The following is a 14,569-nucleotide window of genomic DNA, read 5'->3' as shown; positions in this document are numbered from 1 at the left end:
TAGCAGGTTCTCTTGGGTCTAGGGATGATAATGAAGTAATAGCTTAATGCAGCCTGCAAGTACTACTGTTAGGCTAATAATTTGTGCCAAATTATCAGTGACAAAGAAACTAAAATATAGGAATGTACATGAATAGCAAGTGTTGGTGTAAAAGAAAGCAAGAATGAATAAAATTGTCACAAAAATCTTAGATGAAAAAGGATTTCAATAATACCTTCTCTCAAAGAACAAAAAAGGCTATGTTATACCTAATTTGAATGTCCACGGAATTTCAAGTGCCACAGAAGTAGAATTTGTTGGTATTCTGCCCTCAACTTACAATCAAGATGTGTTCTAGAGGCGTCTCTCCCCCATAGCCACAGATTAAGAAGGCATGAGAAGGAATAATATGAAAAGAAGGGGAGGAAGACTAAGCTTTTGGATGGAGCTTTATAGTTAGAGAATTCCATGTTGGTGAATTATTTGTCTCAAACTGCAAAGTAGATCAGTGTGAATTTTTTGTTTGTTTGCTTTAAGCAAGTGAATTGAGTTCTAGTCCAGGCTCTACCACCACCTACTAGGATCTTCAACAAATTATTCAACTACATGGAGATCATCCAAATATGCCTTCTCACTTTATAAATGAGTAAATGGAGGCCCAGAGAATTCTTTTAGCCTAAGCTCCAATGTGAGTAGATAATGGCTGTTGTTAAGGACCGTAAGGGTGATAGGGTGCCATATCCAAATTGAAAGTGTGATTTTTTTCATCAAGAATATTTTTTTTCCTTTTTAAATTATATCAGTAGATTTTGAATGAGTTCAAGTAGAAAATATTTTTACATTCACCTGTGAAACATTAACTACCACTGAAAACCAAGCCAAATCAGACTCCAAAGACAAAGTCAATGGAATGACTGACTATATCATGTTTTAGCCACAGTTGGTTTCCAATAAACCTCCCACCCAACATCTGACCACATCCAAGATTATACAATGGACATTTCAAAACAAAACTATTACTTAGAAGAATAGAGTTTCAGATAAATCTTTATATTTCATATTTTTTTGCTTAATCAGTGTATCCAATATTCTAATCAAATAAAACTCCACAAGATTATTACACATGAAAAACATGAGCTTTACTTATTTCTGTTCTTTTGCTTTTTTCAAGTTATACTACATTTGCTCAAACAAATAATATAAAACATGACGTGTCCTAGCTGGCAAGGTATTTTAATTTGGAATCCTAATTATGATTGACTCTGTTACCAAGAAGAATGCCAAGTATTTGGCATATACATCTCCCAGGGCCTGGGGAAAATAAAAATGAAAAGTCAATTTCTCTGTTGCTGTGATTAGATAAGCAGAGAGGCAGACAGTTTTGTTTATTTGAAGGAACGCCATATGCTAAGCCACAAGCTTGGCCTTCATATGTTGTAAAACCAAAGTGTATGCATGGCTAAGATGTAGGGAAATCAGTGGTGTGTGTACACTAATTAATTAGTCAGTAGCAGTTTGCTGTCCACTCATAACTCATCTCTAAGAGAATACCACCGAAAAGGGATGCCAAGGTTCTTCACTATATCCAGGTTGTATTATCAAGTGTCTTCCTAAAACTAAAAAGAGCCTTATACTTCCACTGAGTCTCCATCCATTTGATTAGCAAGAGCTATTCAGTGTTTATCAAAGTTCTCACACAGATTGCACCCTGATCTTTTCAGGCTGTGCCATATCCTTCCAGAAAGCAGCATGCCCTTCCAGTTACTGTCTTGGCCATGACTCCCCCCAGAGGTCTGGCAGACGAGGTGAGGACCAGAGTCTTTCTGGTTATAGGTCTACCAATTTCCTTTCTTTGACCAAACTCATCCTGCTGTTATGGGCATGAAATCACTTGACTAAAAGTAACTCAAGGTTTTTGGTTAGTTTCTAACACAAAAGAGGTCATTTGTCATGCTACACTGATAATAAATATGTTGCATTTCTCCTAAAACATGAACAGCCCACTCCGTTAGAGGGCTACATTTGTCCTCTTGTCTCTAGCACTTAAAAGTTACTTTTGGGCCGGCCCGTGGCTTAGCGGTTAAGTGCACGCGCTCCACTACTGGCGGCCCGGGTTTGGATCCCAGTTGTGCAGCGATGCACCACTTCTCCAGCCACGCTGAGGCCACGTCCCACATACAGCAACTAGAAGGATGTGCACCTATGACGTACAACTATCTACTGGGGCTTTGGGGGAAAAAAAAACGAGGAGGATTGACAATAGATGTTAGCTCAGAGCCGGTCTTCCTCAGCAAAAAGAGGAGGATTAGCATGGATGTTAGCTCAGGGCTGATCTTCCTCACAAAAAAAAAAGTTACTCGTAATTTGGAACAGAAAAAACTTTTGGTTGCTTTATTTGTTTTATTGTCAGATGTGAACGGAGCATCCCCAGCTACCTGACTTCAGCTGTTATTCAAAATCTTATGCTTTTGTCTGGGAGGCTGCAGAAGGTAGTTTTTGCATGTTCATCTGCAGCATAGAGGTTCCTGTTCATTCTCTCTTGTTCATTCATCCCTTTGCTGATTCCTTTGCTCATTTGGGGTGTTCCCCGCTCCCTCTGCTGTGTACAGCCTCACTGAGGATCCTGACCTTATAGGTGCTGTGGGTTCTTCTGCTGTCACTCAAGCAAGGCAGCTATCTTGAAGTGGCCAGTTGAACCCCTAGGCTGCTGACGCTGTACTACAGTCATTAGCGGGGGTGGGAGAAAATAGTCTCTTCTCCAAGTCTGTATAAAACACCGTCTTCTGGTCCTCAGAGTTGCAGTGTTTGTGTCCCAAGTCCCATAAGGTTTTGAGTCAAATTGCTGCCATCAGCTCCTGCCTGCATTCTTTATTCCCTAATCTCCATAGTCATTGCCACCTCTAATCACCTTTGTAGTTACTTCCCTCTGGTCCTCCAGTTAAGAAACAAAAATCCTTTTGTTTCTTATGGACTCATACAAGTAAACTCCCATCTGGACTCCCATATGGACTCATACAAGTAAACTCCCATCTGTGGAGAGTAAGGTATTTATTTTTGCTTGTTTGTTTTGCTAGCCTCACTAACCCAATCTCTGGGATACTCTTAGAACACTTCGTCTGACTTTTGGATTGACACAATAGCCCCTCTCCTCAAATATATTTTTTCCCAGTCGCCCCTGACCATAGTTTTTATCCATTATACATTTCTACTTGGCTGAACCCACTAAAGGATGAGAAAAAAAAAAAAAGCAGTTTACACCTGGAAAATGGCCTCAATTAAGCTCTCTGTACTGTCTTACTGACTGTCTGTCACCCTGGCCAAAAAAATAATTAAAACATCCAGGAAAAAAATAACCCAGTAATGGCCAGAAACTCCACTACTTCAAAATCTATTTTCTCAAGTAATGGACTGCAAGTCTATGATGACTTCACGGAGTTGGAGCACACACTGTATAGCATACAGTACTCCAAAGATGTAATCAGCTTAATCCTTTCATCTAACAGTCATTATCACTGAAAGAAGGGCTGCCTTTCTCCAAACATGAACAGCCTATAATGATTTTGGAAGAATTGTCTAGAGTGACTGCACAGTCATTTTCTGGAGAGACTTGAGTGTAAGCTTAAGTGCATAGAAAAGGAGGGAAGGAGGAAGGAAAAGAGTGGACTTGGAGAGCAGAGATTTAGTCCAGCAGACAATGCTGTTTATCTAGAGACTGCTTTCTTTCTCCATCAGCCAAAACATACCTTTCCTGACCTAAATAAGAAAAATCATGGACAAAATATAAATTTATTAGAATAAAGAAGACCATACTCAAAACAAATGCCAAAAAGAGTACAGGAAAAAAAAAAAACTAGATGAAAGTAGCTTACTTCCAACTATCTCCTCCAAAAAAGTGGGCAAATGCCTTTCCTCCACTAGGGATGTTGGGATAATAGCTATTTAGCGTGTCTATGTCTAGGCGCTGTTCTAAGGGCTCTACTTGAGTCTCTCAACTCATCCTCACTACCTTGCAGGGCAGGTAATATTATTTTCTCTATTTTTAGGTGAGAAAACTGAGGCTCAGAAAAGTACCTGTCTCACTCTTTCAACATTTATCTATGCAGTCTTCTTTTTAGCCACTCGGGATTTTAGAGGAAAATTACCTGCTCTAGGTTTATTGTGTTGAGATCACTCTTTGAATTAGACTACATGTTTTGTTGTTTTACTTGATTTTTGTATAGTAACTTAAAGTACAATGTGGAAGCAAAGCATTCTATAAATACTGTGGAATTTGCTTTTAAACATTTGCTATTGAAGGAAATATACGTAAGACTGTCTTCTCCTGACTTTTATTATCAGTTTTTGAGAAAGACAAATACCACTAACAACGTGGTTTCATTTCTCAGGTCCCTGGTAGGTGGCCTGAAAATGTCATCGTGAAGATCTGCTGAATTATTAGACTCCTCAATGTTGTACATAGTGCTGTTGCCATTCATTCATTCATTCGCTCATTCATTCATTCTTTTACTCATTTTTTACTTCTCCAGTTAACAACTATTGTTAATTTTTAACCAGTGCCAGGCATTATACAGGACACGAAAATTATAAAAGCAGCCATAAGCTCTGGTAAAAACATAGGATATCGTCAGCAGTCCAGCATTTTCAAATTTGATTCTAAGAGCTACCAGCCTAGAGATTTGGGGAAAATTATTTAATCCTTCTTGAAGTTCTATTACTTTACCTGCGAAACTGTGGATAATGTTATACTTCCTCAAAGGGGTGATTTAGAGGTCAAATGAGACTATTAGAGAAAAGTCTTTCATAGGTTACAAAACACAATATAGGTGCATGTTTAGTTATATCCCTATGACATGATAATTCTAAAGGGCCTTAAAATTAGTCAGTGAGGAAAAACACACACACAAATAAAGATAACTAATCAGACAGTTAAACCCTAAATGAAAAGCTCAGTCATTAAGGTTTAAGGAATTTAGAATAAGGGAAAGAGTAATTTCCAGCTGGGAGAAATATGAGTTGACTTTGGCTTTGAGGTGTAATTAAGATAAGTGGGAGAACAAGGATGATATATCAAAGAAACAAGCAAAGACGTGAACGAAAACAATAAGGCAATAACTGAAACACACCATGAGTTTGGGCAATGCCTGTAAACCCCCTGACTAGAACTCCTTTGAGCCAAGGAGAACTGGAGGGAGTGAGGATTGATATGTTGGTTAGAAGAGGATCATGGGGGCTGGCCCGGTGGCGCAAGTGGTTAAGTGCCTGGCTCCACTGCGGCGGCCTGGGGTTCGCCGGTTCGGATCCCAGGCGCGCACCGACGCACCTCTTGGCAAGCCATGCTGTGGTGGCATCCCGTATAAAGTAGAGGAAGATGGGCATGGATGTTAGCCCAGGGCCAGCCTTCCTCAGCAAAAAAAAGAGGAGGATTGGCAGATGTTAGCACAGGGCTGATCTTCCTCAAAAAAAAAAAAAGAAGAAGAAGAAGAAGAGGATCATGGGTTGTCTTAAATGCAGGTTAAGAAATCTGGGAAATTTTAAGCAGTAACTGAGAAATACTGAAGGCTTTTGAAGAGACGGAATCAAAGCTGAACTTTAGTAGATGAGTCCTGGCAGCCTGTTCAGGGGAGGCTGGAGGGGAGGAGAGATGGGAGCCAGAGATTCATTGGGGAAGCTTATCACAAGAGACAAGATTTGGGGCACTGTGTCTAAAGGTATTTCCTAATTTGAGAAATCAGAGATTTGCGAAGTCCAGGTGATTGGGTCAAGGTCAAGTTCATTTCAATCACTGCACTGCCCCTAGAGCTGAGCAGATTCCTATACTCCACTGTAGAGAAAGAGAAGCCAAGAGAGATTCCCACTCCCTGGAAAAGGTTTCCTAACCGGACGGCAGAGAGAAAACGCTCCCAACCCCAGTCCTCCTGCACTCTGAACAGCCTGATTGATCACATTACGGCTGTGTGAAGTGGACCAATTTTTCACAGACCTGAAAATTTGAATTATTTTTAGTTGTTTTCAGAAAAAAAGTTGTCAGAAAGGATTAGGCCCACATTTGTTTTTTTCTTATACCATTCACACCCCTCCCCACTTCCATTTCATTTCGCTTCCCTTCTGTCCATATTCTACAATGACTGAAAGTAATTCTTCTTTTTTTTCCACTCTGATCAGCATCAGGAGATTTTTTTTTAAGCCAAAGCGGAATAACAAAAGCAGAACACATCCTGAGTTAACTGAACTTCAAGGGAGAAGCTCAATGATGCTCTTCCCACACACTGAAGAAACAGATAAAATGAACCAAGCTATTTATAGCCACCTGCCCATTTTTAATAATCTTTCATTTAATTAGGACTGTAAATAGCACCAGCGAATGCTCTGCAGTAACCCATGAGCAATCCTGGCCCCTCCACAGAATATATTCCACCCTAGGCAAGGAAAGAATATCAGAGTGAGTTTCAGAGCCCACAAAGACATTGAGTTATGGAAAAAAGCTATAATGTTTTGTGCTACAGAGAAGAAATGACACAGTTTAAAGAGATAAAAAATTTAATTCTGCTTTCCCTCTACAATTCTAAACAATGTCAGTGATAAAATACTCCACCCACAAAAAAAGTCTTGTGTGGGTCAAAGTTCTAAACAATTGCTACAGACATGGTTGAGTTTAATATAATATACGTAAGCTTCAACGAACACATTTTACTAATTATTTAATAACCATTGTATTCTACACAGAAGATAATTGAAGAACTCCCAATTATATAGTCAGAGCCCAACCCCCATAAACTCAGCTATATGCATTCACTGGAGAGTAAGTTCATAATGTTCCACAATCATTAGCGCTTAATTTAGGTGCAGTGTTTCTCTCCAACCTGGTGGTACCATACATCTCTTTGTTTGAACAACACATTTGACATAAAAAGTAATAGCACAGTGATCGCAAATACAAAAGAAAGAGAACTTGAGTTATTCAATTCTGTCATTCTATGTGACCACTTGGAATTTTCATCTGTGTTTTATTTGTGTCCATTCAATGAAACAGAGATAACTGTGTCATGTAATATTTTTGTATGGTAATTCAAATTTTAGGCCATATATGAAATATTTCTATTGAATTTGAATAATATCTTTAAGAGTGAAATGTATTCTTCTACTTTGTGAATTGTTTTAAAACTAAAGAACAAATAGAACATATAATGAGTTCCTAAATTGTTAAATGATTATTACTGAAAATAATTTTGTCACAGAGAGGAAGATGTTAATAAGCAATTCCATACTCTACAGATGCCACTGTACACACAGACACTTGGCTGAAATTGATTTGAGGGGATGTTGTTGCTTATAAACACACCCATCCTGACTAAAAAGTCCAAAAACCCTTTCCTTTTGTCTTGTCTCAAACTGTGGAAACAGGAGACATTTGGAAGAACATTCTTAATGCTAGATTTAAGAAACATTGACAACTACTGGAAATCTTAAAATATGGATAGGTGTCACATTTATGAAAAAGTTTAGGATAATATGAGAGATACCATTGAGCTTCCTCCAGATTCTGGGATTCTATGGAAAGTAAAAAGAATAAGATAAGGCCTGGGATAAAAGTAGGATCAAGAGAGAGAACCTCTGATATGAGTCAGAATCCAATCCATGGGAGGCCAGAGAAACGAAGCGTGAACAGACAGGAGGTGACAGCAGGGCCAGAAGGCTGCCTTCTGTCCAATGCCAAAATGACTACAGAACCATCTTCCCATTTGTCTCTCTCCTGGATTAAGACACCTTCTCCCCAACCAATCATTCTGTAACACAACTCTTCAAATAAATCATTTACCATTTAAAAGTTTCTCTTTTTTTGCTTCTTTTTAGAAAGTTGGATTTTGACATCTGTGGCCTAAATAAAAGAACCTCTTCAGATCATCACATTCCAAAGAAACTGTTGTTGCTGTCATGGCTGTTACTTAATTTCTTTGCTATTCTGATATCTGTCCTTCTATGTATGTTTCAGAAAGTAAAAAAAATGGAAGGGGAAGAATATCCAGGAGAGCTTCTGAGCTTCACTGCTTTTTCCTAAATATATATTTACACACAGTTGGCAGAGATTGGTGGAAGGGAGCATGTGTGAATAACGTCCTTGGAGCCTTCGGGAAAATGCATTTTTAATTTATTTCTGCTTCCTTCCTTACCTAGATCAAATAAGTGGATAATGCCAGAGAGACGGGCGCCATCCCAGCAACCTGAGAGAGAAGCAATTACACATACTTTTGCTCTCCCCTTGAAATCAGCACAGATAAGAAAAATACCATTTTGGCAGCACCTGCTGCTGCTGGTTTTGGGACTTTTTTGTCTTTCTTCTTCCCAGAAAGAAAGCAAAATCTAAGTTAAAAAAAAAAAGCACAACTTGGCCAACTGATCAATTTTACAGACTCTTGCAGCAGACGGGCTATTGTGTCTGAATCATATCTTCCCAGTTGGATTATAAATGCATGATTGATTGAAAATACTTACAAATGCAAATGAAAAGCAGGAGCAGCCTCCTCCCTTTCTGAATGAAAATAATAGACATAAACCTCAGATATATCTATTCAGACACTTACGCAATAATTTCACTGAGGATTTGTGATTGAAATTAGGAATTAACAGCCATCATTGACATGGAAGGGGGTCAAAAATGACAAGAAATTCTGCTTTAGAGAAAAAAACTTAAGGAAAAAACTCAGTGAAATTTGAGTCCCAAGAATAACATGGTGCCTTTTTTCCAGTTATTTTTATACTTTTCTTTAAAAACAAATTCAGGTCATTTTAATTTAGTATTTTACCTTTTATCCTTTCTTAAGCATTTGTCCCTTTAGTCTGACGCTGTCTCAGCTTCTTGTTTGTGTTTCTTTCCTCTGAATCCCTCCTTCTCCCCTTCCCCACCATTGCAACCATATTTCAGAAGAATTTGCTTATGCCTTGGGTTCTTGTTCTCTTTACCATTCTTCAATCTTCTACAGAGTTCTTGGATTCTAAGCCCCAAGAGGGTAGGCAGCAGGCCTATGAAATTTTCTGTTTCAGTAGCACACTCAGCGCCATGCACAATTAGGTACTTAATTGCTTTGTGAAGACTATGATTGATGATGTTTTCCATGTATACTAATTCCAGGGAGAAATACACTTCCCCTATCAGATGGATTGCATACAAATGACTACTCCAAAAACAAGACTGTAACAAATAATCCTAGAAAATAAGGTCTTCAAATTTTTACTAGAGGCACATGTTACACACACTAGAAATCAATGGTGACACCACTTTTATAATCTGCTTTTTAAAAGCAAGAATGTTATGTAAATGGGGGATTGGGGAGTGAATAAGTTATACAACTTTGTTTTCTTGGGTGTGTCTCAATTACTTCATCTGTAAATTGAAGAGAATAACCCTTGCCTTGCAGTGGTTTTAAAATAGGTCTGCAAATTCTTTAACATTCTTCCCTTCAAAATGTAGAACCTATTTTCAGTCTTCTTTATTGTGGGCCAAATGTAGTGACACATTTCTAATAAGGAGGTATGGTAGAAGTGAATGATTTTGCCTGGTTCTCTCTGTCTCTCTGTCTCTCTGTCTCTGTCTCTCAGTTTACTCATTCTAGGGGAAGCCTGTTGCCATGTCTGAGAATACCCAGACATGGTATCTTCAGACAGGCAGCCCTTTGGAAAGGCCCGTGAGTAGAGGAACAGAGACCTCCTGCCAACAGCCAGCACCGACTTGCCAGCCATGTGAGTGCACCATCTTGGAAATGTAACTTCCACTTCTAGTCAAGCCTTCAGATGACTGCAGCCCTGGTGGTCACTGACTGCAACCTTGTGAGAGAGTCTGAACAGAGCCACTTAGCTTAGTCACTCTTGAATTCTTCACCCACAAGCATCGTGAGAGATAATGTTTATTGTTGCTTTAAGCCACTACATTCTGGGTAATTTTTTATACAAAAATAGATAACTAATATAATCCATTTCTCATGGTGTCATTCTGAAGATCAAATGAGATAACATGTAGAGTACTTGGTATATGACAGTAACTCAATACACTTTAGTTCAAAAAATAAAACAAAGAAGGAAAACAAACCAGAGAATTAAAATTCCAATAATAATAATTATACTAACAATTAGCAATGATTATAAAATGTATCTAGTAGTATGCTAGATGATTTACATGGAGTATCTCATTTAATCACACCTAGCAGTACATAGGTAAGTACTTATAATTATGCCCTATTTACAGATGAGAAAACTCCAGCTCAGAGAGGCTGAATATTTTTATAAGGCTACATAGATTGTAAGTGATGGAACTCAGGTGGAACGAACCCAAGTCTGCACCGTTAACCTTTATGCTACACCCTCCTCCCTAAGAAAATGGCAGCAAAACAAATATCCACTTTGGAGGAAAAATGTAAGAGATTCTGAACAAATATTACACTGTTGGCAGAATATACTCATATTCTGCACTAATTTTTGTTTCTTACTTTATGATCCTCTCAAATTCCTCCCTATTTCTAGTTGACGCTGGGATTCTTTCTAGTGTTTTTTTCTTTTATACTATGTAAAATGTGTGGCCGTGATTAAAAAAAAAAAGTCCTGGGTTGGCCATACACTTTCAACTTACAATATAATGATATATTATTGTTGTCTGTTATTGTTATTAATAATATCTGTTATTATCAAAACAAAGATTCTAATAGAGATTGGACTTGATTTGAAACCACTTAATATTCTGTTCCATACCCTCAGCCTGGCCTTCAAGCTGTAGAAGGAATTGACAAAGGATTACAAAATTGGATAAGCAACTACATCATGGACATGGCACCCCTCCAAGACAACTTCATTATCATCTATAAGCCTTATGAATGGCCAAGGAACCACAAAAGCAGCTGAGAACACTAGAGTTTTCTTAACAAAGCAATGTACAAAATCCACAAAAGAAAGTGTTGACATCCTTCCTAGAGCCCTCAAGGCAACCAATGGAGGTTCATGGTCTATAAATTGGAGCATCTAAGGCTGGATGTGGCCTTCCCAGTGCTGGCCCATGAGTGGTTTGTTACAGTTTTGAATTAGTTTCTAAGTTTCATAAATTGAGAGTTTCATGTAAAATTTCACATTTCTATTCTTTTTTGAAAAAGTGAAAACTCACACAAAACCACTCCTGCATGACAATTGGCTGAAGGTGAAAAGCACTGCCCACTTTAGAACAGCCCCCTGCTCTCCAATTCTCCTCCATCTCCCCCACACCCTATCTTGATACACCTGCCCTGGTTCCCTCTTACATATCACCCTGTTGTGTCCCTTATGGCATCTGGATTTGTGATTTCCAAACAGTACTGAAAACTCTATAATGACAAAGACTATATCTGTTCCAGCATAGGGTTTAGCAGATGCAGGTTCTTAAATAATAATTGCTAAATGACGAAATCTATATCTCTGCCTTCCATGTTCTGCCCCTAAGCATTTGAGCTAAAGGCACATGGACTCTAAATGTGTCTAAGTGATGAAAATGACAAAAAAGGCACCTGACTAGATCAATCAAATCTGTGAGAATTTCTTATTGGAGAGAAAATAGTTGGAAAACATCTAACTGGAAAAACACAACAAAGCAAAACTCCTCTAGCTCTATAGAGCCTTGCTCATATAATATGCTGATACAACTGGGGCCTCTTCGTAATTTACATTATAGTCATCTTGAATTATCTACCCAAACAAACAACCTTGGTTCATACCTCTGGACCTTAGTACGTGTTGCTCCTTCTGAATGCTTCCTTTCTGATCTGATTAACTCCTATTTGTTCTTCAGGTCAAAAAGGCAATACCTCATCAATATCATGGCTTACCAGATGCCATACCCCAATCAACAGACAAATTCTTCTGTCTTCTATACTACCTCTTGTCTTTGTACATATTTATATTATGACACCTGCCACATAGAATCATTAATAGGCATGTCTTCTTTCTAGAATGTTAGTTTATTAAAGATAGGTTTTGCCTCTCACTTATCATTATCCTCAACTCAGTCTAGAGCCTGATACAAAATAAATATGCAATGAGCTTAATCTCTACTCTTCTCTGAAGACTCAAAAATATGAGTCAAAGAAAATCTACTATTTTCAGGATCCAGTCGTCCTGGGCTGGCTTGCTCCTTGGCTGCATCACAAGCGAACATGGTGCTGTGAACCTCCTACGTGGAGACAAATGTGTAAACGGTGAGGATCAACAAGTTACTCAGATCATTGATGACAATTAAAGATAAATCCAAGATAATTGATTATATTGTAATTGATAGCTCTGAAGAGTATTAGAAAATAAAACAATATTCCAAATATTTCCAATTTACTCTATGGATTCTTTGGGGATAATACTGTTGTATCTTAGATTTTACTGAGGGACCAACTGTCCTATTCACCCTGTCAATGTTAAACAGGATAGCTTCAAGGGGTTTACGTGAGGTACAGAGAATGCATGTTTGTATGTGTAATTGATATGAGTAACGAAGAACAGGATCTGCAGGGCACATAATTAAAGGAATATGTAATAACCCAGAGTTCTTATTTGAGAAATTTACTTGATTAAAAACAATAAGCAAGAGTTTTCATGATAATATAACCATCCTCAGAACTCAACAATCAACAGTTTATTACTCATTGCTTTAACAGTCACCATTTCAGGGCTTACCCTCCAAAATATTCTTCATTTATTATGGAGGGGAAATCTGTTGGAAAATAGCCCATTGAGTTACTTCTAGGGTTGACCAGCTGAATGGTAGCCTGTAAATCTGATAAGTTAAACTGAAGAGCCATAGGTTTTTTCTAAATCTTGGATAAGGATCAATACCTCCTGCTAATAATTTTTGGGCTCTGAACTCAATAATTAGGAATTTTCTACTGTAGAATTGAACACGTTCATCTATCTACACCCCCCACAGACACACATATGCCTGTGGATGTACTCCCCACAATTATTTTCTGTAACTAAACTAACTTGCAGGATTAATAGTGCAACTAATAATGTCCATTGTTTCTCCAGAGGTCTGGCCTACTGGGAAGATGATCTCATGGACCACTAGATCAAAAGACTGGAAATAAAGCCAAAGGCTCAGGGGAAGCTCGCCCATTTAAGCCTGCCTCTGTTTCTTTCATCACCCCTGGATGTCATCTCCTATTTTAGACATATGTGAGCAAGATTGTTATTTTCTTTAACTTGTCTCACTATACAGTTCCCCTTCAGATCTACATGTTCCTCATCTGCGGGATTCAACCAAAAGTGGATCCTTACAATCCATGTTTGATTGCGGAACCCCGCGGATGCAGAACCTCGTGGATGTGGAAGGCTGACTAAGAGATTTGAGCATCCATGGATTTTCGTACCCACAGGGAGCCCTAGGACCAATCTCCCATGGATACCGAGGGATGACTGCACTTTCTAGTGTTCTTTGTGTTTGGGGTATGTTAAATGTCCCTATCTACAAGGATATATCATGCAATATCAATGCATTTTTACCTTGCATAACTAAAAACGGAATTTTGTTCATTTTCTTGGCTTGTAAAATAGCCCATTTGATTATTAAAAGCTAGCCCAAGCTAATATATCAGTCTTCTCACAGTCACTAAGCTATGCCATAACTTATCCAAGGTTTCTGACATATATTGCAGTCTTCCATTGGATGGCAACTTTCCAGAGCAGCATTTAGATACTCACTCAGGGAAGAATGAATAGAATTATGTCAATGGTCCCTGATGAGTTTAAATGTGGATTGTTATGTACTAAATATTTGTGTCCCTCTAAAATTCATTCGTAGAAGCTCTAGCCCCTAGTGTGGCTACATTTGGAGATGGGGCTTCTAAGGAAGTAATTAAGGTTAAAAGAAGTCAGTCAGGGTGGGGCCCTGATCTGACAGGATTAAGGATGAGTGTCCTTATAAGAAGAGGCATCAGAGAGCACTCGCGTGAGCACTGTGTGGACATGCTTTCTCTCTCTCTCTCTCTCTCTCTCACACACACACACACACACACACACATTTGGTTCATCCAAAAGCCCTGTAATTTTTTCTTTCTTAACCTTCTTCTCACAGTTTTGGAAATGCTCACACGAGAGGGTATTGGGAGGAACTCGTAAATTTCTGAATTTGAGTCAAAACTCACCCCCAGAGCTTGCACAGTAATTTTTTAATGCAAGATCTGTATCATCTATACTGATTAGAATGAACACAGAAAATCTAGGCATACAGTGCCTATTCGTTCTTTCACTCACAAAAAAGGAAGCCTTTTTCTAATGGTTTTCTCTGTTAGCACAAGTAAAAAAGGCAATGAATAGATGAATATATTTTTCTGTCCTAAACCACAAAGCTACCCAGCCTTCTGCTTATAGAAGGCAAGAATATATTCCCAGTACAGTGGCAATAGGGATTTTTTGGCAGGAGGTATGTATCAGTGTGTCACTAGAATGAAACAAAGAAAGATAATATGCAGTTAGACGAATAGCTACAACAAGAGTTTCTTCAGACCTCCAGTAATAAGTCTTACTGGGTTTTGGTCATTCTGACATCAAAATCTTGCCTGATATCTCAAAGTTAGAACATTCTGAAAATACT

The 14,569-nt window shown here is 38.4% G+C and overlaps 1 protein-coding gene across 1 annotated transcript in view; it reads right to left on the bottom strand.

Moving 5' to 3' along the window:
- NRXN3 (neurexin 3) overlaps positions 1-14,569 on the bottom strand; it is a 1,476,736-nt gene that overhangs the window by 244,760 nt on the left and 1,217,407 nt on the right. The gene's annotated exons all lie outside the window — the stretch shown is intronic.

This window comes from Diceros bicornis, chromosome 24, assembly GCF_020826845.1.
Source record: "Diceros bicornis minor isolate mBicDic1 chromosome 24, mDicBic1.mat.cur, whole genome shotgun sequence".
NCBI classification, from domain to species: domain Eukaryota; kingdom Metazoa; phylum Chordata; class Mammalia; order Perissodactyla; family Rhinocerotidae; genus Diceros; species Diceros bicornis.
Note: the sequence above shows the minus strand (reverse complement) of the source record. Positions and strands in the feature narration are given on the sequence as shown.